We start from the raw sequence: 26,356 nt of genomic DNA on the forward strand, positions 1-26,356 counted from the left end.
GGTGGGGCACAGAAGAGGACTGCAATTAAAGTTTGGGAAGCTTTGCGGGTTTCCAGAGGGGTTAATGCCACCAGTTTCTCTTTGCAGGTGAAGATTTCAGAGAATTGAGGAGGGATGATGAAGGTGAGAGAGCATCTGAGCATGTGGAGAATGCCACAGTTGAGTGACCACAGTTTATCCATGTATATGAATGAGAAAAAATCTCAAAGTGAAAAGGGAATTTCTAAGGCAGGAAACTAACATCAAGTCAGATTCTAACACCAAGCCAATCTAATTCAATACTGATTGAACAAACCTTTGTCAACACAGATGTTTTGCATGGCACCTTCTATCCTATTCACTTACTATGGATGATATGAGATACCAGGTTGGAAAAAACTGGTCTCGCTTCGTGACTACACTTCCAAGATTTTAAGTGGGTGTGCCTAAATTTGTTCTTATAGCATCCTTATTAACAAAATGGTCAAGTGTGGATTTGAAAACTCAACAGTCAGATGGATACATAGTTGGCTCAAAGATCATGCTCAATAGTTATGTGGGGCATTAAGTTTATCTTAAGCATCTTAAGTCAGTTAGCATCGGGCACCTTCCTGGAACCAGTGTTGTTCAATGTTTTAATAAATGATATAGAGAATGGAGTTGAGCAAATGCTTTCCAAACTATACAGAGTTATACAGATTATACAGAGTTAGGAAGGGTAGCTAATACTTCTCTTTCAAGAGAAGAAAAATATTTTTAAAATAATCTTAGGCTACAACAGTGGATGGAAATAAATAAAATGAAATTTAATTTAAAAAAATGTCATGCATGTAGATAAATTAAACAAAAGAAACTTGAACAGGATGGGGGCAACCCAAGAGCAGCACACATTAGAGAGCTTGCGTATACTTGTGGATTACATGCTGAACATGTCCAAGCATATAATATAGCTTCAAAAATTGACACCATATTCAAAGAACATCAAGAGGAACATAGAGTTGAGATCGCAGGAAGTATTTATCCCCCTCGACTGGAACCTCTACTGGAAATCAATTTTCCATTCAATTTTGCATATCCCAATATCAAAAAGATTGAGAAACTGGAACAAGATCAAACAAAGACTACCAGGGTTTCTCAGTTAAATCAAAAAGGTATGTTTAACTTACAAAAGGCAAGGTTGAGAGGAGACATAATAGATGTCTTCAAATATCTGAAGGGGAATCATGCTGCAGAAGGTTCAGATTTATCCTCACTTGCTCCAATGGGTAAGACAAGAACTAACAACAATCCCAACAATCTAGGTCCTCATTTTACTGGAAAGATGGAATGCTGGGTCAATCTCGAGCCGTTCAGAATCGAATTGGAGTGAAGAGTGAGTTAGGCTGCAGTACTGCATTATACCACTGCGCCATCATGGCTCTCATAAGAAACAAACATACCCCAGTGTGATATGGCCTATCAATGCACATATCTTTGTAGCTGGATTTAACGCACACTAAAAACTCATTTGCAAGCCCTGAAAATTAACATAATTTGGTGGTGGTGTTAGGTCCAATCGCTTAAATAACAAATTCTGCAAAATTGTCAGTAAAACAGCAGTTTATGAACTCTGTAACAGAAATAGTAAAATGACTGGAGGCTACTAATGATACATCACGCAGGATCCTAACCTACATAATAGGTTTGAGATTCAAAACAGTACCCTAAATGGCCATCCAAGCTGTCTTCTCTAATCTTATCACCTGCAAATGGGAAGAACAGCCTTTTCTGTTTGATCCCATTTTTTCCAGTAGGAGGGCTGTTAGCTAATTTAGCGTTTCCCAGTCTTGACTATTTGAAGATGTATGGACTTCATTTCCCACAATTCTCTAGCCAGCAAAACCGACTAGGCAATTTTGGGAGCTGAAGTCCACACTTCTTCAAGCTGCTAAGGTTGGGAAACACTGGTCTAATTGGTGCTTCAGGATAAAGCTTTTGCTTTAGTGATGTCTTGCTTTGAACATGAGCTTTTATTTGGACAGGTTAGAGAATCTACAAAAAGATGTGTCAAAATTGAAACTCTTCTGTAGTTTCCCAAATCTTCATTTACCTTACTTTTCTTATTTAAAAAATCCACAAAGTTGGGGGGAAAGGAAGAACTGTTACGTTTTTATTGATAGTGTTTGTAGTCACAGCATCTATTGGTACGTTTACCCACTGCAGTAATTCATAATTAGATGTATTATTATTTTTTTGCTTAGTGTGATAAGAAAACTAGTTCATGATATTCAATGTACCATGTTTAAAATAATACCAATAGGATCATTGTATGACTATTCCAGCTTTTCCTCCTTAACCTGTGAATGTATACTCAGTGTGTATGCATTGTGTGTGGAATGAGATTGTGTTCATGGATCATCCTAAGCCACAATGTGGTTTTATTTGGTTTTGGCTTCATGGGCAATGTGTATCCAGTCATTGTGGTTTGAAAAGTATGATTTATGTCTTAGTGTATTATGCAAATCAAGCCAATTGTGATTTTTTTAAAGAAGCCATGTCTAACTAAATGGTGACTTTGTATGATGTCTGACTCTGAACCCAAAGTAGTGGCACAACATGATCAGGTTACAAACGAAATATGCCTCTCTACGAATGAGGCAGGAGAAACCAAAAGGGAAAAAACCACAACTAGAAAAGGAAAGCTTATGTTATTTGATTTTCTCATATATAATCAGAAATTGGGGTTAACTATGGAGTGTCCAAACCTGAAGGTGAGTCAGAATGATTCAATATGGTAAAAGCCAAGAATTTTGACATCCTGAAAGATATAGAAACTCAAAAATGATTTAAGATGGTGAAATCTGAAATTTCGAAACCTGTATCTCCATATTGGGTAGACAAAACAAACAAACAAGGAAATGAACAACAAATAAGGCCCAACATAAATAATCAGCCAAGCTTGTTAAGATAGCATTTGCAACCCTGCATAGACTTTTGTTTGTAGGGACTTAGAAGTGACTCATCAAGGAGCAGTCATGACAATCTGCTCAATGAATATATGGACTCAATGCAAGGACAAGAAAGAAGGCATATTCTCCTGAAGGGGACCTGATCTTCCAAACCTAGCCACAGGGCCGGATTTTCCCTATAGGCTAACTAGGCTTCAGCCTAGGGCCTCAAGATCAAGAGGGGCCTACATTCAAATTGTTAGCAAAATTAAAATTACACTATTCTAAAAACAGTGAACACTAAAACACTGAACCAAAAATAAGGAGAAATTCTACGCATATGACTAATAAACAAACATAAAAATGTATTGGTTAAGATCGTTCCAGCGCCGCGGCAGTTGGGGAGCCTGCCCACGTTCCCGGCACCGGCAGTTGGGCGAGAGGCGTGGCCGCTCCCAGTAGCCGCCCCGTCGACGCGGAGCCCACCAGCAGCCAGGCAGGTGAGGGCGAGGGGGCCGAGCTGGGCAGCTGAGCGCAGGAGGGGAGGCGGCTGGCCTCGCTGCCTTTGCCGCAGAGCAGAGCCGCCCTCCGTCGGGAGGCCAGCTATATATATTGGTATATATTGATATATATCACAGTAATGATGTATTTTATTGTCTCTCATGTAATTTACAAACTTAAAAATGGGAGGTGAAAGGGCCTCATAAGTAGAATAGCCTAGGGCCTCTTTTCATCTAAATCCGGCCCTGCCTAGCCACACCATGAATATGCCTTATACTTTTAAAACTTCCAAATTATAATAGTTGCCATAGTGTTTGTGACTAAAGTTAGCAATTAGGACTCTGTAATCAAAGCTTGCATTTTTTTTTTTATGTGCATGGTCCATCAGTGGTGGGATGCGACCGGTACACACCAGTACGGGCATACCGATGCCTGCTGGGAACACCAGGTACCATTCCAGTACTGTGCTCTGGAGGACCCACCCACCCGCTCTCCTTACCTGCATTTGAGCTTATTGAGACTTACAAGCACGTGCACAGAGCATACGGCACCTGCACGATGCTCCGCTGAGCAGCTGGAGCATCACGGAGCTGTTCCAGAGCATCGCGGAGCGGTCGCAAAGCATCACACACGGTAAACAAGCATGGGTAAGCTATCCGCGTGCTTCGTGTGTGTGGTGGATGCCGGGACCCGTTGCACCGTACCGGTTGCACCGGAATCCAGAACCCACCACTGCAGCACATGTAAAGAAGGTTGGGATATAACATAGTTCCTGCTGATATCTTCACTTCTTTTGACATGCCACCCCATCCTTACAAATGCCTTGCAAACTCTTTGGCTTGTTCTGTAGAATTACCTGCTGCTTTCTGGAAGAGGCCCAAATAACTGTGCTCAAGTCTGAAGGCTTACTTAAAGTAAGGGTCATTTGAGGTCAGAGGCAGCAACCTTGTGTGCTCCGACACACTTTGATATTCCTCCAGTGGAGGAACTGTTGGCCAAACCATTGAACCAATAATAATGGATTACAAATCAGACCAGGAGAGACTGAATATTTCCAAATACAGCTTACTATGATCCAGCACAGAATAGAATCATTTCTGTTATAATAATAAACTTTAAGCAGCATACAACTTAAATTGGTCAAGCTCTGGGGGAAAAATAACTTTTCCAGCCCACACACTGTGGCCTGAAAGGATGATGGCAGCTCCTATGAGGCTGCATCTGGGACCAATGAAATTAATTTGTTGTGGTTTTACTTATCACTTTGCAATAAGCAAGAAGACTCGGAGTGCATATGATTACAATATGGTCCATGATTTCCTGTTGCTATTTTAGCCTGACTCTATCAGAACAGGAGAAATGACTGAAACTACAGCATCAACAACAAGAAGAGAGAAGGTGGGGAACACAACCGGTGTAGCCCTAGACTCATTGAAAACATTTTCTGAAGCATGTTTGCCATGGAGAAAAGTTGTGAGGAAACCTAGCATTGTGAAATGCAGCAGGCTGCCCCATGTGTGTAATTATGCCCAATTATCACACCTGAAGGCCAGCACTGGCATTCTCCTAGTCTGAATGAGCAAAGTGTATAGGAAAATCAAAGCATCTAAATAAAGAAAGTAACTGCTATCCTTCTCTTACTTCTCCCTTATTCTTCTGCTCTGAGTTGTTTTCCAGTCTATAGCAAGCACGGAGCAAGTGCATTCTGGAATACACTAAATTATGGTATGTTACGTTCTACTGTTTTTACTACTAGCCAGATTTATTTCAGTTTTCCAGATGGGTAACTGAGGTTAAAGGAGAAAGCTTTGGTAAAGTAGACCACCCAGAGAGTCCAGATGGCTGAAATGCCAATTTTGTTTTAGGCAGTGTACAAAATATAGAAACGGGTTGTGTTTAGCTCACTTTCTTGAAAAAGAAAAGAAAAGGGAGTTCCAAAGAGTTTGCAAATATCTGAGTCACCCATGTCTGGCTTTTTAGTGAAGATGCCAGCACTTTTAATAGTCCCTGTTCTTCTACCTTCAGCACAGGTTTCTTCTGCAGAAATTAGCAAGTAACACTTATTGCATTCCTATCCTATAGCAAACACACATTGACTTTCTTACACTGTTATTAAAGGTGGAAGAGAAGGATATAACAGTTTCCCTTGGTCATTTAGCACACCAACAATCTTTTATGATTGCAAGGGATATACCCTGGATAAACAAACAAACATTAATATAATATTAAGTTATTTAGGATCTTAGTTTCAAGCTGCAGTGCAATAATGTACAGAGAAATCACAAAGCTGTATAAATCTCATTCTGTCTATTGCCTCCACTGAGTGAACAATTCGTGTGACTTTACCCTGATGTAACATCTGACCAATAGCAAAGCATATGGGGTCCTTGCTTGGATCCTCTTCTTCCAACCTCGGGGCCACCACTGATCTGAGATTAATGTTGTTTATTTGAGCCCCCAAACACTACAAATTTATGGAGCTAAAGGAACAGAGGTGGGTTCCTACCAGTTCACACATATTCGGTAGAACCGGTTCGTCAAATCTACCAAACTGGTTAGAAGAGGTTACACCAGTGGACAAGAAAGCAGGCCATACCTACAGAAGAGGTTCCAAAAATTTTTGAAACCCACCACTGGTCCTTGGATATGATTATTCTACACTATCATGCTCATATTTATAAAACTCAGTGCCTCTGTGAAAGGTAAGGATGACTACTGCGTTTGTAGTGCAATCATAACATTGAGTGTTTTGAAGTTGTTTTAATGCAAAACAAAGATGCCTTTTAAAAAACAAGTTTTCATCATATTCTTATGCATGCCAGTGCTGTGTGTGACGTAATTTAAGGTGGTTCTGACAAGTGTCGTCGGCATCTTCATATCCGGTCACATGGGCGGCAAGCCACTCCCATCCGGTCACATGGGTGGCAAGCCACTCCCACAAAGGAGATCACACCCACAGAGTAGGTTCGAACAATTTTTGAAACCCACCACTGTAAAGGAACTATCTTGGCTCCTGGAGAAACACAACAAATAAATTTTCTAGAGCTGCAGGGGGATGGTTCCCCATTGACCGAAGCTACCATTTTCACAGGATTCCTTTGTCTCAGTGGCTGAGTTATTATGACATGTTCTCACCATCTCTGCATCCCTCACTTTGAGTAGTGGCAGTTGCTTTGGCTTTCATTCTCTCCTTATCACAAAGAGGCAATATGGTAAGGAAAGAATCAAAGTGTGAGTGGGGTGCTGGCTGGTTCCACTCTTTGAGCCCTCTGTTGGCTCTAGGGGAGAATGAGCAGCAGCAATGGTAGCACCAACCTAGATGCACAAAATTTCCAGATTTCAGGAAGAAGAGGAGGCTAGTGAGTAGTGGGAAGTGCCCTTTACATCAGAAAAAGTGGTGGTGATGGAAAATGAAGTGAGCAATTAGCTAGACAAGGACATGGATGGAGGAATGGCTACATTTAGAGCAGTGGTGAAATCTAAACATTTTTCCTACCAGTTCTGTGGCCGTGTCTTGGTGGAGGTCATGTGACTGGGCGGGCGTGGCTATGTAGTCATGTGACTAGGGGGGGTGTCAAAAGACAGAAACTCACTTTAACAATGTCCTGCTGAAGCATGGGATTGGACTAGATGATCTCCAGGTCCCTTCCAGCCCTGGATTGTTGTGCTCTTTCAAGGCATCCTCTGAAGCTAGTGCCAGGTTTGTGGTTCTTCCTCCTTCTCCTTTTTCCCTCCCTTTCTTTCTGTCTTTCTTTCTTTTCTATTCTTGTTTTCGTCTTTCTTTCTTTTGCAGCACTCCCCCACTCCCCATTTTTGGCCTAGCAGGCCTCAGGAAAGCCTCCTGAGAGCAAAAACGGATCCCAAATGCAAAAAAAAAAAAAAAAACCGATTTAAAAAGTTCCTACCATCGAGCAGCACAGCTGTTCGTTGAAATGCTTTTTTACTTTGTTAAGCATTTTTTTTACTATGGTTCAGGAGAATGGTAGTGTTTTTTACTACCAGTTCGGGTGAACTGGCCCAAACTGGTAGCATTTCACCCCTGATTTAGAGAAATAATATGATTGTTCATGTAGGCCTCAAATCAAGGGATTTTTTTTACAGATGTACGGATGTGGAGTTTAAGGCTGGCTGTTGAATGATAAAAGTAAACCACACATTGACTTACAACAGTTTCTTTAGCGACCATTCGAAGTTACAACAGCACTGAAAAAAACGACATGACCATTTTCCACACTTACTACCCTTGCAGCATCCCCACGATCATATCATCAAAATCCAGTCCCTTGTCAGCTGATTCATATTTATGATGGTTGCAGTGTCCCTGGATCATGCGATCACCTTTTGTGACCTTCCGACAAACAAAATCAACGAGGAAGCCAGTTTCACTTAACATCCGTATTGCTATGCAATACACAATGATTCATTTAACAATTATGACAAGAAAGGTTGTAAAATGAGGCAAAACTCACAAGTAATGTCTCCCTTAGCAACAGTAGGGCATAAGTAGAGGATTATTTGTTCTGATGATCTCTGGAGAGCTAGGGATGGAGGCCATGCTTCCATCCTAGTTCTCCTGGACCTCTCAGCGGCTTTCGATACCATCGACCATGGTATCCTTCTGCGACGACTGTGGGAGATAGGAGTGGGCGGCACTGTTTTGCAGTGGTTCTCCTCCTATCTCTCGGACAGGTCGCAGTCGGTGTTGGTGGGGGGGCAGAGATCGTCCCTGAGGCCCCTAACTTATGGGGTGCCGCAGGGGTCGGTCCTATCCCCCCTACTATTTAACATTTACATGAAACCGCTGGGCGAGATCATCTGAAGGCACGGGATAAAATACCACCAATATGCGGACGATACACAGTTGTATCTGTCCGCCGCGTGCCAACTCAATGAAGCGGTGGACGTGATGAGCCGGGGTCTAGAAGCCGTTAAAGACTGGATGAGAGCAAACAAGCTGATACTCAACCCAGACAAGACCGAGTGGCTGTTGTGTTTTCCTCCCAAAAATTTGACCAACATACCATCACTCAGGCTGGGGGGACAAAACTTACACCCCTCAGAAAGGGCCCGCAACTTGGGAGTCCTCCTGGACCCACAGCTGACTTTTGACCACCATCTCTCAGCTGTGACCAGGGGGGCATTTGCCCAGGTTCGCCTGGTGCGCCAGTTGCGGCCCTACCTGAATCGGGAGGCCCTCACAACAGTCACTCGAGCCCTTGTGATCTCCAGGCTGGAATACTGTAATGTGCTCTACATGGGGCTGCCCTTGAAGAGCATCCGGAGACTTCAGCTAGTCCAGAATGCGGCCGCGCGAGTGATCGTGGGCGCACCACGGTTCGCCCACATAACACCGATCCTCCGTGAGCTGCACTGGCTACCTGTCGATCTCCGGGTGCACTTCAAGGTCCTACTCACCACCTATAAAGCGCTCCATGGTAGTGGATCTGGCTATTTGAGAGACCGCCTTCTGCCAATTACCTCCCTGCGTCCCATCAGATCGCATAGAGTTGGCCTCCTCCGTATTCCATCCGCCAGTCAGTGCCGACTGGCGACTACTCGGAGGAGAGCCTTGTCTGTTGCGGCTCCGACACTATGGAACAATCTCCCCGTGGAGATTCGTACCCTCACCACCGTCCAGGCCTTCCGCACAGCCCTCAAGAACTGGCTAGCCCGTCAGGCCTGGGGATAAGTCTACTTTCGCCCCTCCCGAATGCTGAGTGAATGTTGAGTTTTACTGTTTAATTTATTTTTGTTCACATTTCTTTTGTATTGTCCTACACTCCCTTTCCTTTTTGATTGTAAGCCGCCCTGAGTCCCCTCAGGGAAAAGGGCGGCCTATAAATGTCCAATAAATGAAATGAAAATGAAATGAAATGAAACAGTAACTTGAATGTTTAGTGAATGGTTCAGCATATATGAGGGTGAAAGACAAGTATGAGTTTCGTCCTTGGGGGCTTAATATATTTATGGATAAATGTATAAGGAATGCTTGAGCTAACATTACATTGTTTTGGCTGAGGACATGAATGCTCATAGACCGTCTTATATGGGCACGGCATATCTTAGCTGAGAACCTGAATATTTTGCAAATGTAAAGATAGATCATACGTATAATGTAGTATGGATCAAAAAATGAATGTGTCAGAGACCAAGATTGTTGGATTTGGCATGGAAAGCAGGTTGAACAATTCTGAGTCATGTATAAATGATGGAAAACTAGTAGATGAATTTGTGTATCTTGGAATAAAGTTTACTGAAGTTTGGGAAAAGATGGGAAAATGTTATAATACGCAAAACCTGGAGAAAAGCAGAGGTAGTGAGTGATCTGTTGCAATGTTGAGTCAATGTTGAAAATAGCAAACATAGCTACGTGTAAGAACATACTGTATATCTGGCCATTTTATTATATGAAAATGAGAATTTGATAGGTCAGAAAAGATGTAATATATATACCAATTCATCTTACAATTCTCTTTTAGAGTGAGCATGCATGTAAACTAGATTTTCCTATAATTTCTTCTTTTTTTTTTTAATCTCAAAGTTAATGCATTTGGTGTACTATTTCTTACCCAGTTCCTATGCTCTGTTTAGCATTGCTCGCTCCAGAAGAGAATTGTAAGATGAGTTGATATGTATATTACACCTTGTTATGGCAGCAAAGTCATATACAACAGCATTGCAGAATAAAACAATTCGTCAAATATTAATGTTCAAGTGAAAGCCAACATTTACAAATCAGTTTTAAATACCTTTAAATAGGCAAAGCTGGTACACTACTACAAAGGCATTACCACATCTCAGCTGTGGACTGTTATAATACCCAAGTTATTTCATAATGGAAAATCTCCCCAATACTGCTGATGCCAAAGAGAGCTAACTGGACATGTGTTTTACAGCAAATTGTATGCTGCTATTATCCAGCTGCCCAGTTTCAAACATAGAGTTGATAAGGACTCCAGGTTTCATCTTCCATATATGATCTGCATGGGTATGCTCAAACATGATATATACATATGATATCAACTCAGATTCAGGACTATATTGTGTTGATGAGAAAAGAAAAGCATTACTGTACTCCTCCACATTTATTGCATCTAAAGAATGACATCCAGTATAACCTGGAAATTGGGGTGGGTGGGTGTTATAACAGAGAATTGTAACTTTTCAGGGGAAGGGGTTTAAGTCAATTCATGGGTATAGAGCTTCCTCAGAGCAAGATTCTGTCTCCTCCTCTTTCTCCTCCTCCTCCTCCTCCTCCTCCTCCTCCTCCTCCTCCTCCTCCTCCTCCTCCTCCTCCTCCTCCTCCTCCTCCTCCTCCTATTCCTCTGAACATCAACTAACAGTCAGAAGACATAGTGCAAACCAGAGGTGAGCTGCTGCCGGTTCGGGTGAACCGGTAGGTCTGACCACCAGCTGGGGCCAATCACCCACCCTGGCGATACCCGGTCCTATATATATATATATATCACTCTCTGGCTTGCTTGCCCCGCCTATGCAGCTCAGCTGATTTCTACCCCTTGCCCACACTACTCACCGTGGCTGCCCGAGAAGCTGTGCTGGAAGCTGAAAGCATGAAATCATCGCTTGTTTGAAGGTGCATGCAAGCGCGGAAGGCACCCACACGAGCGAAGCATGCGTGCACGCACTCCATTTTCGGTTCTGCACTAGGCGAACCGGTTGTTAAATTATGTGCAGCCCACCTCTCATGCAAACTCCTGAATTTCACAACATAGAGACAGATTTAACAGTTTCAACTGGGAAGCTTGAGCATCCTAGAAGAAGCCAAGTTAGAAAAAAAACCACTAAAGAATTCCTGGAAGTCTGGCACTCAGACAAATCAGCCATCAACAAACACATAGCGCTAAAGACAGGATAATCCAAAAAGGAAACTAAAAGACTAAAATATCTCTTCACCAGCAATCAACAACCAGATGAGTAGAGATTAACTCCAAGATTGACACTAGATCAGGGATGTCAAACTAGATTTCATTGAGGGTGGCATCAATGTTGTATTTGACCTCGGAGGGGGGAGCAGCTGGGTATGGCCAGAGTGAGCATGACCAACTCAACATCACTCATGGGGGGGCAGTAGTTGTAGTTGTAGTTTATTAGTCTTGTATGCCGCCCACTCCCGGAGGACTCCGGGTGGCTTACATAAAAAAAGGGGAAAGGGAATAAATATGACAAACAACAAATTAAAATACAACAACATTCATAGTTACCGTGGGGCTGGGTACTTCAACAGCCCCCGGCCTGCTGGAGCAGTCAGAACTTAGTGGCTTTACGGAAGGCCGGGAGGGTCGTAAGGGTCCGGATCTCCACGGGGAACTCGTTCCAGAGGGCCGGAGCTGCAACAGAGAAGCTCTCCCCCGGGGGGTCGCCAGCCGACATTGGCTGGCAGATGGGATCCGGAGAAGGCCTAGTCTGTGCAATCGAATCGGTCTTTGGGAGGTAATTGGCAGGAGGCGGTCTCTCAGGTACCCAGGTCCGATGCCATGAAGGGCTTTATAAGTAACGACTAGCACCTTGAAGCGTGTCTGGAGACCAATGGGCAGCCAGTGCAGCTCGCGGAGGATAGGTGTAACGTGGGTGTACCTAGGTGCACCCACAATCGCTCATGCGGCTGCGTTCTGGACTAGCTGAAGTCTTCGAACACTCTTCAAGGCAGCCCCATGTAGAGCGCGTTACAGTAATCCAGTCTTGAGGTCACGAGGGCGTGAGTGACTATCCGAAGGGTCTCCCGGTCCAGGTAGGGTTGCAGTTGGTGCACCAGGCAAACCTGGGCTGGTCACAGCCGACAAATGATGTTCTAACGTCAGCTGTGGATCTAGGAGGACTCCCAAATTGCGGACCCTCTCTGAGGGGCATATGGTTTCACCCCGCAGGCTAAGGGATGGAATAGCTGGACCATTTTTGGGAGGGAGCATCAATAGCCACTCGGTCTTGTCGGGATTGAGTGCAAGCTTGTTCGTTCCCATCCAGACCCTAACAGCCTCCATGCACTGGCACATCACTTCTACTGCTTCACTGAGTTGGCACGGGACGGACAGATACAGTTGTGTGTCATCCGCATATTGGTGGTATTTAATCCCGTGCCGTCGCATGATCTCACCCAGGGGCTTCATGTAGATGTTAAAAAAGGAGGGGGGACAGGACCGAACCCTGCGGCACCCCATAGTTGAGGGGGCCTAGGGGTCGACCTCTGCCCTCCAACCAACACCAACTGCGACCTGTCCGAGAAGTAGGAGGAGAACCACCATAGGACGGCGCCTCCCACTCCCACCTCCCGTCACCGTCGCAGAAGGATACCATGGTCGATGGTATTGAAGGCCGCTGAGAGGTCAAGGAGCACTAGGATAGAGGAGTGACCCCTATCCCTGGCTCGCCAGAGATCATCGATCAATGCGACCAAAGCAGTTTCCGTGCTGTAACCAGGCCTGAAACTGGACTGAAAGGAGTCCGGATAATCGATTTCATCCAAGGACCGTCAGAGTTGAAAGGCCACCACTTTCTCAACAACCTTCCCCATGAAGGGAAGGTTGGAGACTGGAGGATAGTTGCTCAAAATGGCTGGGTCCAGAGAAGGTTTCTTCAGGAGGGGTCTCACCACCGCATCCTTTAGGAGGAGCGGCAAGGTTCCCTCCCGGAGAGAGGTGTTAACTATCGTCTGGATCCAGCCATATGTCACCTCCCTGCTGGTCAAAACCAGCCAGGAGGGGCACGGGTCCAGTATACAGATGGAGGCACTCACCGCTCCCATGGCCTTGCCCACTTCCTCAGGAGAGACAAGTTGAAACTCGCTCCATAAATTCGGCTCAAGACCTTCCCCCAGTACCTCGGCTGGTACCATGCAATTGGAGTCCAGATCTGTCCGAATCCGAGTGACTTTATCCGTTAGAAACTGAACAAATTCCTCAGCTCTACCTTGTAAAGGGTCATCCGCATCCCTACCTTTCAAGAGGGTGCGGGTTATCCTAAACAAGGTGGCTGGGCGCGATTCAGCGGATGCAATAAGAGCGGCAAAATGCGCACATTTCGCTGCCCGTATTGCCACGAGATAGGCTCTGATGTAGGCTCTCATCAGTGCTCGGTCTGACTCAGATTTACTGGCCCTCCAGCGGCGCTCTAGGCGTCTCTTTTGGCGCTTCATCTCCCGGAGTTCCTCGGTAAACCAAGGAGCCCTCCTGGATCCACTACCTCGGAGAGGTCGCAAAGGCGCAATCCGGTTTAGAGCCCCCGCCGCCACTGTATTCCAAGCAGCGACTAAGGACTCCACCGGACTGTGGACCAGAGTGTCAGGTATTTCTCCAAGCGCCGTCTGAAATCCCATAGGGTCCATCAGGGGCAAGCACTCTGCCAGTGAAAATGGCATTTTTGCTGGAAGAAGCACTTTGGGCTGATCCTTCACTGTTTCCAGGGTGGCCCCATGGGCCAGATCTAAGCACCCCATGGGCCAGATCTGGCCCATGGGCCTTGAGTTTGACACCCCTGCACTAGTATAAAAAAAGATCAAACTTGACTCCATTCAGGCATTGATCATGTTACCTAGTTTGGTAATGAAATATCAGTAAGAAAACAACCAAGCTCAAAGAATATCAAGGATCCAATAGTTCAAACCTATTTTCTTCTATTCCTAATTCTGCTGGCTGTCTCAATAGCCAGCAGAATCCACAACTGTTAATACCACTGACCTCTGCTACAAAGATTGAGCACTGTACATGTAGTTCTCGACTTACAACAGTTCATTTAGTGACCATTTAAAGTTACAACGGCACTGAAAAAAGTGACTTCTGACCGTTTTTTTATGGTTATGATCTTTGCAACCATCCCCATGATCATGTGATTAAAAATTTGGAGGCTCGGCAACTGGTTCATATTTATGACCATTGCTGTGACCTAAGAGGGGATAGATGGGGAACTCATCAAATTTGCAGGTGACACCAAACTGGCAGGAATAGCCAACACTCCAGAAGACAGGCTCAAGATACAGAAGGATTTTGACAGACTTGAACATTGGGCACTATCTAACAAAATGAAATTCAATGGTGAAAAAAGTAAGGCTCTACATTTACGGAAGAAAAACAAAATGTGCAGGTACAGTATAGGTGGTACCTTGCTCAATACTAGTAACTGTGAGGGGAATCTTGGAGTCCTCCGGAGGCTGGAAATGGCCCATTTCCCAAATTCCAGTGGGCTTTGTCGGTCCGTTTTTCGCCCTTTGCAGGCTCCAGAGGCTTTCATGGAACCTGGGGAGGGCAAAAAATGGCCCAACATGCAAACTGGAAGTTTGGGGACAGATTTCTGGGTTGCTTGTACGGCTGTTTTCTCCCTCCAGAGGCTTCAGGAACGCCTCCAGAGGGTGGAAATAGGCAAAAATCAAGGCCTGGAATCAGCTGGCCAGCGCACACATGCCCACTGGAGCTGACAGGGCAACATCTCACGTGTCCTCAGAAATGGCTCCGTGTGCCACCTGTGGCACATGTGCCATAGGTTTGCCATCACAGACTTAGATGCATCCTTAAATTGTGAATAGTCTACAACATACTTTGGATATACAGTTAGTCCTCTACGTACGACCACAATTGAGCAAAACATTCATGTTGCTAAATGAGACATTTGTTAAGTGAGTTTTGCCCCATTTTATGGTTTTTCTTGGCACTGTTATTAAGTGAATCAGTGCAAGTCTTCATTAGTAAAATGGTTGTTTTAGTGACTCTGGCTTCCCCATTGACTTTGCTTGTCAGAAGGTTGCAAACAGGGATCGTATGACTCCCATCATGAATGTGAGCCAGTTGCCAAATGTCTGGATTTTGATCACACAATGACCATGGGGGTGCTGCAATGGTCATAAGTGTGAAACCAAGGCCACCCTTTGCATTAATTGTGCATCAATTCTAACTTTAATTTTCTAGGAATGCTTGATAATGCCTCCTCCCATCATCCACTTGGTTCCATGCTTTTGTAACTATCACTGCAAAGAGCTTTTGGCTTCAAGAACAGGGAGGAAAAGAAAGAGGAGCTGTAAATTAAAATTGATTCCTCTGATTTCTTTAGATCTTTTCCCGAAATGTACATAAAGAACTATACTTATTCTTTTGGATAATACATTATCCAATGAACTGAGAATTGGAATTTATTTCCCAGTAATCATGGTGAAGTCTGGATTTAATCTTGCACCAAGCTCTTTTAAATGAAGAGAGCTCCCACTAATTTAAAAACAAAGCCACCTATTATGCAGTTGAATGTTTCCAATAATTTCAAGAGAATTTTGTGGCATTGTAGAAAGAAATAGTGGCAAGGTAGCTGTCCTATGATCAGAGGAAGACATGTCTGTTGCCAAGGTTGGAGACCCCTGCCATAGGCTATCTCTTCTCACACTCATAAAAAGTCAGTTGACCTAGTCAAAATATAGCATTAGCATTAGATCCTGCCATACTCTGTGGCATATTGTGACGACTCCTCCCCGTGGATGTTTGCCCAGATACCTTTCCAGATGTCAGCCCTGAGAAGGATGAACCAGTTCCAGGCACATCAGGACTGGAGTTTGTCAGTGGCTCCAAGTGATTTGGTTTGCAACAGCTTGCAACAGCTTGCAACAGGACAGTCCTGGGTTTTAGGTGTGGAAAGCGTGCAGCTGCAGCCAGTCAGCGATGAGGAAGAGGAACTGCCTTCTGCACTGATCCAAGAACAAGTAGAACAGAGAAAAGGCCAGTGAAGGTCAGCCTGATTACTCATGAGGAGGCAGCCTCAACCCTCTTGATGAGCTGCACCAGAAACTGTCTATTTAGCACAGCAGACGGATAGAGACAATGCTGGAACCAATGTGTTCATTTCCTTGCTGTCTGGTCTTGCCTTGAACTTCAGATTGTGTCTCTTCAGTTGTGGCCTTGCCTGTGCCTGTGGACTTGCCTTTGCTTTGTCTTACCTTTGTCTCGGAGCTTGGAAACTTGGCTTTTGCCTAGTGGACTGGACTTGCCTTTCTCTTGAGGACTAGTGTTGGCTTCATTTGAGTAGCTTGTGGAACTCATTGGGGAATGAGCTGGTGCTGACACAGGGAATTCCTGGGGAATATCAATTCAGACTTGGTAGCCTTAATAAAGACTCCGTATACCCGTAGTGTGTGTGTGTGCATAAATGGAACAGCACACATATCAGATAGCAAGGGATGTCCAGCATTTTTGGACTTAGGCAAGTATTTCAGTGTGTTCCCATGTGATGTTTAGAGTCTTTAAGAGTCTCTTCCATGAATGTTCTTGGCCATTTATTTCAAGGGAATCCTTGTGGTCGTTTGGCATTGGAGGAGATCCATGTTATTGCTATTTTAGGGATTCAATTTTTCTCCTTGCAGAGAATATGACCTGCAAGTTGAAGTCTTTAGCGTGAAACGATCTTGTGAAACTTTTTGGGAGTGCTTCGTTGTTAGCCACCATGATAACGGGTGCAAAATTTAGGGAGCTTACATACCTTTAATTTACAGTGGGACAGTGTTAAGGGGAGAAATTCCTTTTTCCCAGGACATCAAGCAATTATATAAGACAGTTGCAATTGATTGTGAATGACATAAAGTTTCAGGTGAACGAAGAGGAATAATGGAATTCTCCAGGCACTATGGTGCTGCTATAAACTTTAAAAATGAAAAGGGCCTACAAGCTGTACAGTTAGTCTCCAACTTAACAATCTTAGTTTGGACTAGAATTTCCATTGCTAAACAAGGTGGTTATTAAGTGAGTCATATCTCATTTTGCAACCTTTCTTCCACAGCTGTTAAGCAAAACACTGCATTTGTTAAGTGACTCATACATTTGTTAAGCAAATCAGCTTCCCCATTGATTTTGCTTGTCAGAAGCCAGTTGGGAAAGTCTGGGATGAGGGAATTGTCATATTACATGCCAGTTGCCAAGCACTCAAAGTTCAATCATATAATTGTGACAATGCTATGATGGTTGTAAATGCAATGACTGGCTGTTAAGTCATTGTTTTCAGTGTTGTAACAGTCACAAAATAAATGGTTGTAAATTGAGGAAGTTCAAGCAATATCTGGAGAAACATTTAAAATATTTGAATGAATGTAAATGTCCTGGCAAACAATAAAAATGTGCCTTTTCAATGGGAAAGCATTCCACAGATGGAACAGCCTCACGTAAAAAGCTATTATAGCCACCCGCTTGCCTCATTTTACCAGAGTAGACATCCAGAGTATTCCTGGATGATTATTTTATGGGAGAGATAAACATGGGAGACAACAGCCTTTCAACCTAATCTTAAGTTATTTAAATATTAAAACCAGCATTTGGACCCAGCATTTGGCATCATCCAGCTTCATTGGCTAATGAAAGAATGGCTGGGACCACAAGATCTTGAAGAGTTTTCTCTTCCTGCAAGTGTCGAAGTAAAAATGAAAAACAATATTTCCATCTGAAGATGGAGCTGTGTGTCCAAAACTGAAAATAGTATGCCTTATCTTTGACCTGCTCAGATTAAATATAGATACTTATTTCAGTATAAGTGGCCTCTCTGTATGCTAAAGAATTCCTTATGAATCATTGTTCAGTTCTTTTTTGTTCATGCATCTATTTGATTTTTTTTTAAAAAACCCACTAGTGACAATGCTGAATCCAAGAGCGCCCAAAAAAACAATAAACTACTTTACCCTTTACAGATTTCCTACATCTTTGTATCCTCTGAATCTGTAGACTATAAGTTTCAGAATTCTTGACTTTGGAGAATTTAATTCCACACCACCAGAGAGCCTTCCGTCCTAGGCTATTGTTGTAAAGAAAACTATGGACAAGACTGAACCCATCTGGTTTCCCTCATTCCTCCCTGAATCTAAAATGGTGGGCTACATACTTTCCTATGGAACATACTTTGTGGCCTACAAGAATTGATTATCCCTGGTGGAGAAATCTCTCTCTTCATCATTATCCTAGCAAAATAGCCAAATTTATGCTGATTGGAAAAGCAATGTTTCCTCTTACACAAATATCCTCTCTTTGTTTCTTGTGGGATGGGTCAAAAAAGCTGGAACCATGCAAGCAACATTTGCTGGGGGCCGTTTCCCACCCAGAACTGTCCTTTCAACTTTGAAGATTTCTATCACCAGACCACCACAACTTTGACTACGAATTTGAGAGATCGAGAATATTCTAACAGCATGTTCTGTTTCCAGTGAATTTGGCTTACTTGAAACTCCACCTTGGCCAAGCTGCCTTCTAGGCTCCACGTTACGCTTGGCCTGGGAACCCACTTTCCATGACCGGTTCCTCATGAGGCTGCATGTGAGGTCTGCCTTTCCCCCATCCCACCCTTCTTCCAAAAAGTTAGTTCCAACTGTGGTTTTTCGTAGAATCCACATTGCCCCCATGGGCCACCCATCACTCCCCCCTCTTCCATTTTCTCTTACAAAAGAATGGCTTCTGATTTGGCTTCATCTCTCTAATACAGCTTCTTCTGGAATAAGGATTAGTTTCCAAATCTGCTAGCAATTTACATTAAGCGTCAACATGTCCCTTGTCTTTCAGGAAATAACAAATGAAGGCTGATGATGCCCAGACAGCTATATTTTATCCTGTTCTTTTTAATTCCTCCTAAGGTAACTATAGCAGTTCACAAAGCATAAAGTTGAACAAAGGCTGGGGAAAGACACTAGATGCCAAATATATAATCTTTTTGTAGTGTTGCATTAAGGCCACAACACAAGACTCCAAGGGTGAGGAACCCTTCCCTGATAAGCCCAATGCAGCCTCAAAAATTTTATATGTAGTCCTTGACTAACAACTGTCATACAATATGTGTAATTGTTGTTAAGTGAGCCGAACCCAATTTACATCCTTTTTGCTGCAGTTGTTAAGGGAATCACATGAGTCATTCACGTGCTACGCAATCTGACTTCCTCTATTGACTTTGCTTGCCACAAGCTGGCTAGGAAGGCTGGAAATAGTGATTGTAAATACATGTCAGTTGTGAAATGATAAAACTGGTCATGTGACTACAAGGATGCAATGATAGTCTGAGTGAAATCTTTTTTTTTTCATAAATCTTTTTTTCTCTTTCATATTGCTGTACCTTCAAATGGCTGTTAAATGAATAGTCATAAGTCAATGACCACTTGTAGTTTGTTAGATTCACAGACCGTATCCCTTTATTAGATATGCTCCAGTTATTGATAGTTTTATTCTATTTATAGGGAAGGGAAACTTGCAAAGGATCAAAAAGGAGAACCCCTGGCTGTAAAAACCTTCTTTCCTGTTCATTTGTATCCTGCACCTAGTGAAAAAAAACTATAAAAATCAAATCTACTAGTAAATTTATTTTTGGCTCTAAATACCGTATTTTTCAGAGTATAATATGCAGCTTTTTCTCCCAAAAAAGAAAAAATCTGGGTGCATCTTATACACTGAATACAGCAATCAGAAACCCCACCCCCTTTGCAAAAATGGTTGTGCATAGGCTTTGGGAGTCTTCCAGAGTGCTCCTGCGGGCTGGGAACGGCATAAATGAGAGGAAAATGGGCCGTTTTTGCTCGTTTTTGCCCCCCAGGCCCCAGGAGCACTCTCCAAGCCTCCTAAAGGCTATGCATGCCCTTTTTTTTGACAAAAAACAGGCCCGTTTTCATGAAAAATGGGCCATTTTTGGGAGGTCTGCAGAGTACAAAAACTTTTTTTTAAAAAATTACCTCTTCAAAATCTTGGTGCGTCTTATACTCCAAAAAATATGGTATATCCATGCCCATTTGGAAATCTGTTGATTTTAGTTCCAGTGTATTTCTAGAGTGCCAAGGTGAAGCAAAATGATTTATTATCAGGGATCAATACTTTCCTTCTCACCTCTGCCCACAGTAGAATGAATCCCACGGGCTAAATTTCATAAAAGGATGTGTAAGCCTTTTGTGAGACAAAACCTAGCTAGATATGGGAGTAATAGGTCCAGAATACCAAGTCTCTCTACTTCCTTCCTGATCTTGTTCCTGGCCCTTTAACATGCAAATAAGCAGATGCTGGAATTTCTTGCCATCCCTACATCCCAAAGCATGTTATATTCATATTTTTAACAGATGGAAATCTTTTTCAATAATAGCCTATGCCTCTTTCCACAAGTCACATGTTATGGTTTCTTCCCTTCTTCAAAGGTTAGCGTAATCTCTCCAGTTAGTTCCTCTCTTGTTCTCCTGCCCCAGATGCTGATCCACCACCAATCCAGCATTTAACTTCCTTGAAAGCTTACAGAGTTTCAAGCCTTGATAAAACCCAAGAATAACCCCTTGGCTGTATGCCTGTGCACCAGTGGTGGGTTGCAAGTGGTACACCCCAGTACGGGTGTACCAGAGCTTGCCCGGAGCTTGCCCAGAGCACCGGTTACCATTCCAGTACGGCTCCGTGGGGCCCACCGGCCTGCCCAAACTCCTTATCTGTATCTGTCTGCTACAATGCCTTACCTGTCAACGACTTCTTCAGCTTCAACTACAATAATACACTGGCAAACAATAGATACAACAAACTCAAGGTAAACTGCTCCAAACGCGATTGCACAAAATACGACTTCAGCAACATAATGTTCAACGCCTGGAATGCTCTACCTGTCTCCATTGTTACATCCTCAAACCCTCACAGCTTCAACCTTAAAGTGTCTACTGTGGACCTCACCCCATTCCTAAGAGGTCCGTAAAGGGGTGTGTGCATAAGTGCACCAGCGTGCCTACCATCCCTGTCCTACTGTCCCCATTTATTTGTATTCATTTCCTTTGTTCATGTCCATGTTCATACTTATACCTGCTATCTTGTACAGGTTTGACAAACTAATAAACAAACAAATAAAATAATTCAAGATTTTGGCCATGAGCAAAAATGTTTTTCTTGGTTATGGGACCAATTGTCTACAATTGTTTCTACCTGCCTGATGCATTCAGGCAAAATGGATGCGTTCTTGGTCCCTTCAATTAAACACCTTCATCTTATAAGACTGAGGAAGTGTGTGGCAGTTCTTGCCTTCTGGAATAGATTCCCCACACACTTAACTATTAGAGCCTGTTTCCAAGGGTTCCAGAAAGTTCTGAAGTTCTGGTCCCATTTCCAGGCCTGGTATTGGGATGTATAGGGAGCCTTGAAGGACAGCAGAAGGAACCATTATCAAAGCAGCAGCTAGATAAGAGAAAATTGAGCCCATTCCAAGAAAATAATTTGACAAAACATCTCTGGTCCCTCCCTAGTCCATGCAAAGATAGAAGGAGGGAGTGGGGAAGCACATTCAGAGATACAAGATTCTGTTACTACATCTAGTTGTTCTAATAAAAATAATCCTGAACTATATAGCATTGGCCTAGACTACTCTATAACTGGGATGGCGAACCTATGGCACACGTGCCACAGGTGGCACACGGATCCATTTGTCAGGCCACGCGAAGCCCCAGAGGCCCTCCAGAGGCTTCAGGAGCGCAAAAAAATGGCTCTATTGGCAAACCGGAGGTTTGGGAACGGACTTCCGGTTTGCTCGTAGGGTCAGTTTAAGCCCTGCAGAGCCTTCACGGACCTTCAAGAGGCTTCCATGAAGCCTCCGGAGGGCTTAACCTGACCCTCTGAGCAAACCAGGACTTTTGGTTTGCTTGGAGGGTCCTTTTTAGTCCTCCGGAGGCTTCAGGGAACCCTCCTGAAGGTCCCTGAAGCCTCCGGAGGGCTTAAACCGACCCTACGAGCAAACCGGAAGTTACTTCCAGTTTGCTCGTAGGGTAAGGTGACCAGACGTCCCGCTTTCAGTGTGACAGGCATGCTTTTGTACAATTTGTCCCGCGCCCCACGCAGTTTTTGAAAAGTCCCGCTCCCCAGCCCATCAGCTGTTGCTCGCTCCCTCGCCCATCCACACGCTTTCAGTGGGGTGCATGCTGGGAGGAATCTCTCCTGTCCTCCCAGCACGCACACCACTGATTAAACTGCAGCAGAGATCGGGCGGGCGAGAGGAAGCGCTTTAGGCAGGGAGGTGCGTGCCAGGAGGAGAGGAGAGATTCCTCCCAGCACACACCCCACTGATTAAAGTGCTGGGAGGAATCTCTCCTCTCCTCCCAGCTCCTTTTCACCCGCAGCAGAGATCGGGCAGGCGAGAGGAAGCGCTTTAGGCAGGGAGGCGCTTTAGGCAGGGAGGAGGAGAGGAGAGATTCCTCCCAGAATGCACCCCACTGATTAAAGCGCTTTCAGTGGGGTGCGTGCTGGGAGGAATCTCTCCTCTCCTCCCAGCTCCCTTTCGCCCACAGCAGAGATCGGGCGGGCGAGAGGAAGCACTTTAATCAGTGGGATGTGTGCAGGGAGCAGAGGAGATATTCATCCCTGCGTGCAACCCACTGATTAAAATGCTTGCTTTCGCTCGCCCGAGCTCTGATGGCGGCAAAAGAAAAGTCCTTTCCTTCGCCTGCATCCCGCCCAAGCTCTGATGCAGGCATCAGTGGGGTGCGTGCAGGGAGGAGAGGAGAGATTTCTTTCTGCACAAGCCCCCACCCACCCTCTTCTTTAGAAGAGCTGGAAGCTTTGCGCATCCCCCCTCCCCCGAAGCCCCGCGCCTGCTTACAGCAGCCCCAGATCGCCAGTGGCATCGGACTCCAGCTCCCATCCCAGCCCTATGCACAGGGTGACGCTTGCCAAGGAGAGATGTGAGAGGCACTGGGATTGGTTAGAATCGGATGAAGCTTGGCTTTGGAAAGGTTGGGGGGGACAAGCGAAAGTGAAAGCCCCATAGAGTGACGCCACCAAGAAGAGTTTTGCAGTGTTTCCCGGCCCTCCCCACTCGGGAAAGGAAGGTTGGGATCACAGGCACCTGATTCTATTCGCTTTGGGTGTGCATCATAATGTTGTAAGCGCCCAGCGTTACCTGTGTGTGAGGTGGGCTGCCCTATGCATTTGCGTGTGTGCGTGGGAGAGAGAGAGAGTGAAAAAGAGAGGGAGAAATAATTATATCAATTAGATAGATCAGTGTTTCTCCACCTTGGAGACTTGAAAGTGTGTGGACTTCAACTCCCAGAATTCTCATTATCACTGAGATAGATGATAATGAGATGAGGGAGGGAGAGGGAGAGAGGGAGGGAGAGAGAGAGAGAGAGATACCATAACTAGATAGACAGATAGGCAGGCAGATAGACGGATGGATAGAGAGAAAGAGAGAGAGATAGGTAGGCAGACAGATAGACGGACGGAGAGAGAGGGAGAGAGGGAGAGGGATACCATAACTAGATAGACAGATAGGCAGGCAGGTAGACAGACAGAAGGAGAGAGAGAGACAGAGAGATACCATAACTAGATAGACAGATAGGCAGGCAGATAGACAGAAAGACAGATGGATGGATAGAGAGAGAGAGGATATGTATAACTGGTGACCAGACGTCCCTAGCGAGGCCGCGGGCTGGCACTAACCGCTGCGGCCTAGCTTCCTCCTCCCCCCCTCACCCCGGTCAATGGTGTCCCTCTTTACCAATCTGAAAATCTGGTCACCTTATCGTAGGGTGATTTTTTGCCTTTCAGAGGCTTCAGGGAAGCCTCCTGAAAATCCCTAAAGCCTCTGGGGAGTGGGGGAGGCTGTTTCCGCCCTCCCTAGTCTCCTATAAAGCCTCTGGAGCCTGGGGAGGGCAAAAAAAGCATGGGAAAATGGGGGTTTTGTATCTTGGAGCGAAGGGAAGGACGCGACAAGAAGTATGAGGAAGTGACTTTATTCAGCTCATAGTAAACTGCGATTCAACGTGGCGTGGTTCGCGCCAAACATTTATACCCCCGGGTTTGAACGAGGAGCCAATGGGGCGTCGAGTAGCTCGACCAATCAGGGTGAAGATTGAACCGGCTCCGCCCGGAAACCAATCAGGAGAGGAGTTCTTTATACACGCGTTCGTATTTCCCGCGCTAGTATTCAACACCCCTCCCCCCCCCAGTCAAAGAGTTCCTTTAGGAAGGGCAAACATAGTCTTGTAGGTAGGCGGGACGGTGGCGTTCTCGTCCCGATCTTCGTGGCTCCCCGGCGGCCGTCGACGGGGGGGAAACCGCCGGCGGAGGCGTGTCTGTGGTGGGGCGGTGAACCTGCGGTGCGGTCCCGTGAGAGAGTGCTGGCCCCGGGCCCCGTGCCCGAAGTCCATCTGTCCGGGGCGGTGTTTCCGTGGCGGCCGGAGTGTCCGGTAGCGGCTCCGTGCAGTCCGGTAGGGGTGTAGGTTCAGAGTCTCGATAAGGGGTTCGAGGAAGGGAATAGCTGGGTGAGGTGCGCTTGTTTGGAAAGTTCGCATCGGCTTGTCTCCCGTTCCCCGGTTGGAAACGGTCCGTAGGGAAAAGAGTCAACGAAGGTGGCTCCGGCTGAGGGCGGGTGTCTGGGGGACTTGGGCCGTCTGTTTCCGCGGGAAGACGACGCCTTAATTGGTCCACGTGGCGCCTCCATTGTATTCCGTCGGCCAGGCCGACCCTGAAGGAACAGGGGCCAGTCAGGGCTGTGATGGTTGCGGGAACCCACCGTGGATCCCCAGAAAATGAGCGGGCCCATACAGGATCCCCTAACTTAAACGCGTGGGAAGGGAGGGCCCCCAGGTTGCTCGGCAGATCCCCTGCGTAAAGTGGATGGAGTCTGTCTAAGGGTGTTCGCAATCTCCTACCCATCAAGAGTTCCGCGGGACTTTTATTAGTCGTTGGGCAGGGTATGGAGTGCTGGCTCAAGAGGTAAGCCGCCACTCTTTCTTGCCAGTCGCCCTGGCCCATGCGGCCCAAGGCTTCTTTCGCTGAGCGAACTGCGCGCTCCGCCCGGCCATTACTAGCTGGGTGATAGGGGGCTGTGGCCGCGTGTCTGATTCCTTGCTCGGCCAGGAATTCTTGGAACGTGGTGGAGGTAAACTGGGGCCCGTTATCGGAAACTATCACATCCGGTAACCCATGGGTAGCGAACATCTTACGCAGGGCCCGCACTGTACTCTCCGCTGTGGTGGAGGTCATGATTACCAGCTCCACCCACTTAGAGTAAGCATCTACCACTATCATAAAGTTTCGGCCGTGAAAGGGACCGGCGAAATCAATATGTAAACGGGACCATGGGCCTCTAGGGATTTCCCACTCGCGAGGGGCGGCTGTGGGGGAATTCGGCCTAGAATTTTGGCATATTCTACATCGGCCTACATAATCTGCGATTTCGGAATCTAGCAAGGGCCACCACACATAGCTACGGGCTAAAGCTTTCATTCGCGCTATGCCTGGGTGGTTTTTATGGAGTGCAGGCAGGATTCGTGCCCGCAGGGCTGTGGGGATCACTACCCTATCCCCCCAGACAAGACACCCCCCGTGAAGGGCGAGTTCGGCTTGTCGCACTTTAAATGGACGGAATTCTTCCGCTACCTTTTCCGTGGGCCACCCCCTCAAAACCCATGAAGCAACCTGAGATAGGACGGGGTCAGCCTTTGTGCAGGCTGCAACGTCCGCGGCCGAGACGGGGAGATCGGATTCGGCGATGGACAGAACAGAGAGCGCGGGCACGTGGGCTGTGTCCGTCTCTGGCAGAGGGCAACGGCTTAGAGCGTCTGCGTGCCCTAGCTGTTTGCCCGGACGGTATAACAGCGTATACGAATACGCTGCTAGGAACTCCGTCCACCGAGTCATGCGGGGGGACAAAATGGGGGGAGTTGGCTTGTCGCCCGCCAGTAGCCCCAGGAGAGGCTTGTGATCCGTGACCAGGGTGAAATTCCTACCGTAGAGGTAGTCATGGAACCGCTTAATGCCGGAGACTGCAGCCAGGGCCTCTTTATCGATTTGGCTGTAGTTCCGCTCCGTGGAGGAGAGTGTCCGGGAATAGAAAGCTATGGGGGCTTCTGAGCCGTTCGGGAGGATGTGGCTCAGAACCGCCCCTACGCCATAGGGGGAGGCGTCGCAAGTCAGAATTAGAGGCATCCTATCGCTGTACTGGATTAGGACTGCCGATGAAGTTAAAATATCCTTTATAGCCGCGAACGCGTG

The sequence above is a fragment of the Thamnophis sirtalis genome, unplaced genomic scaffold (assembly GCF_051295495.1).
Source record: "Thamnophis sirtalis isolate CommonGarterSnake01/CBP01778 unplaced genomic scaffold, rThaSir2_p1.2 scaffold_4, whole genome shotgun sequence".
Taxonomy (NCBI): domain Eukaryota; kingdom Metazoa; phylum Chordata; class Lepidosauria; order Squamata; family Natricidae; genus Thamnophis; species Thamnophis sirtalis.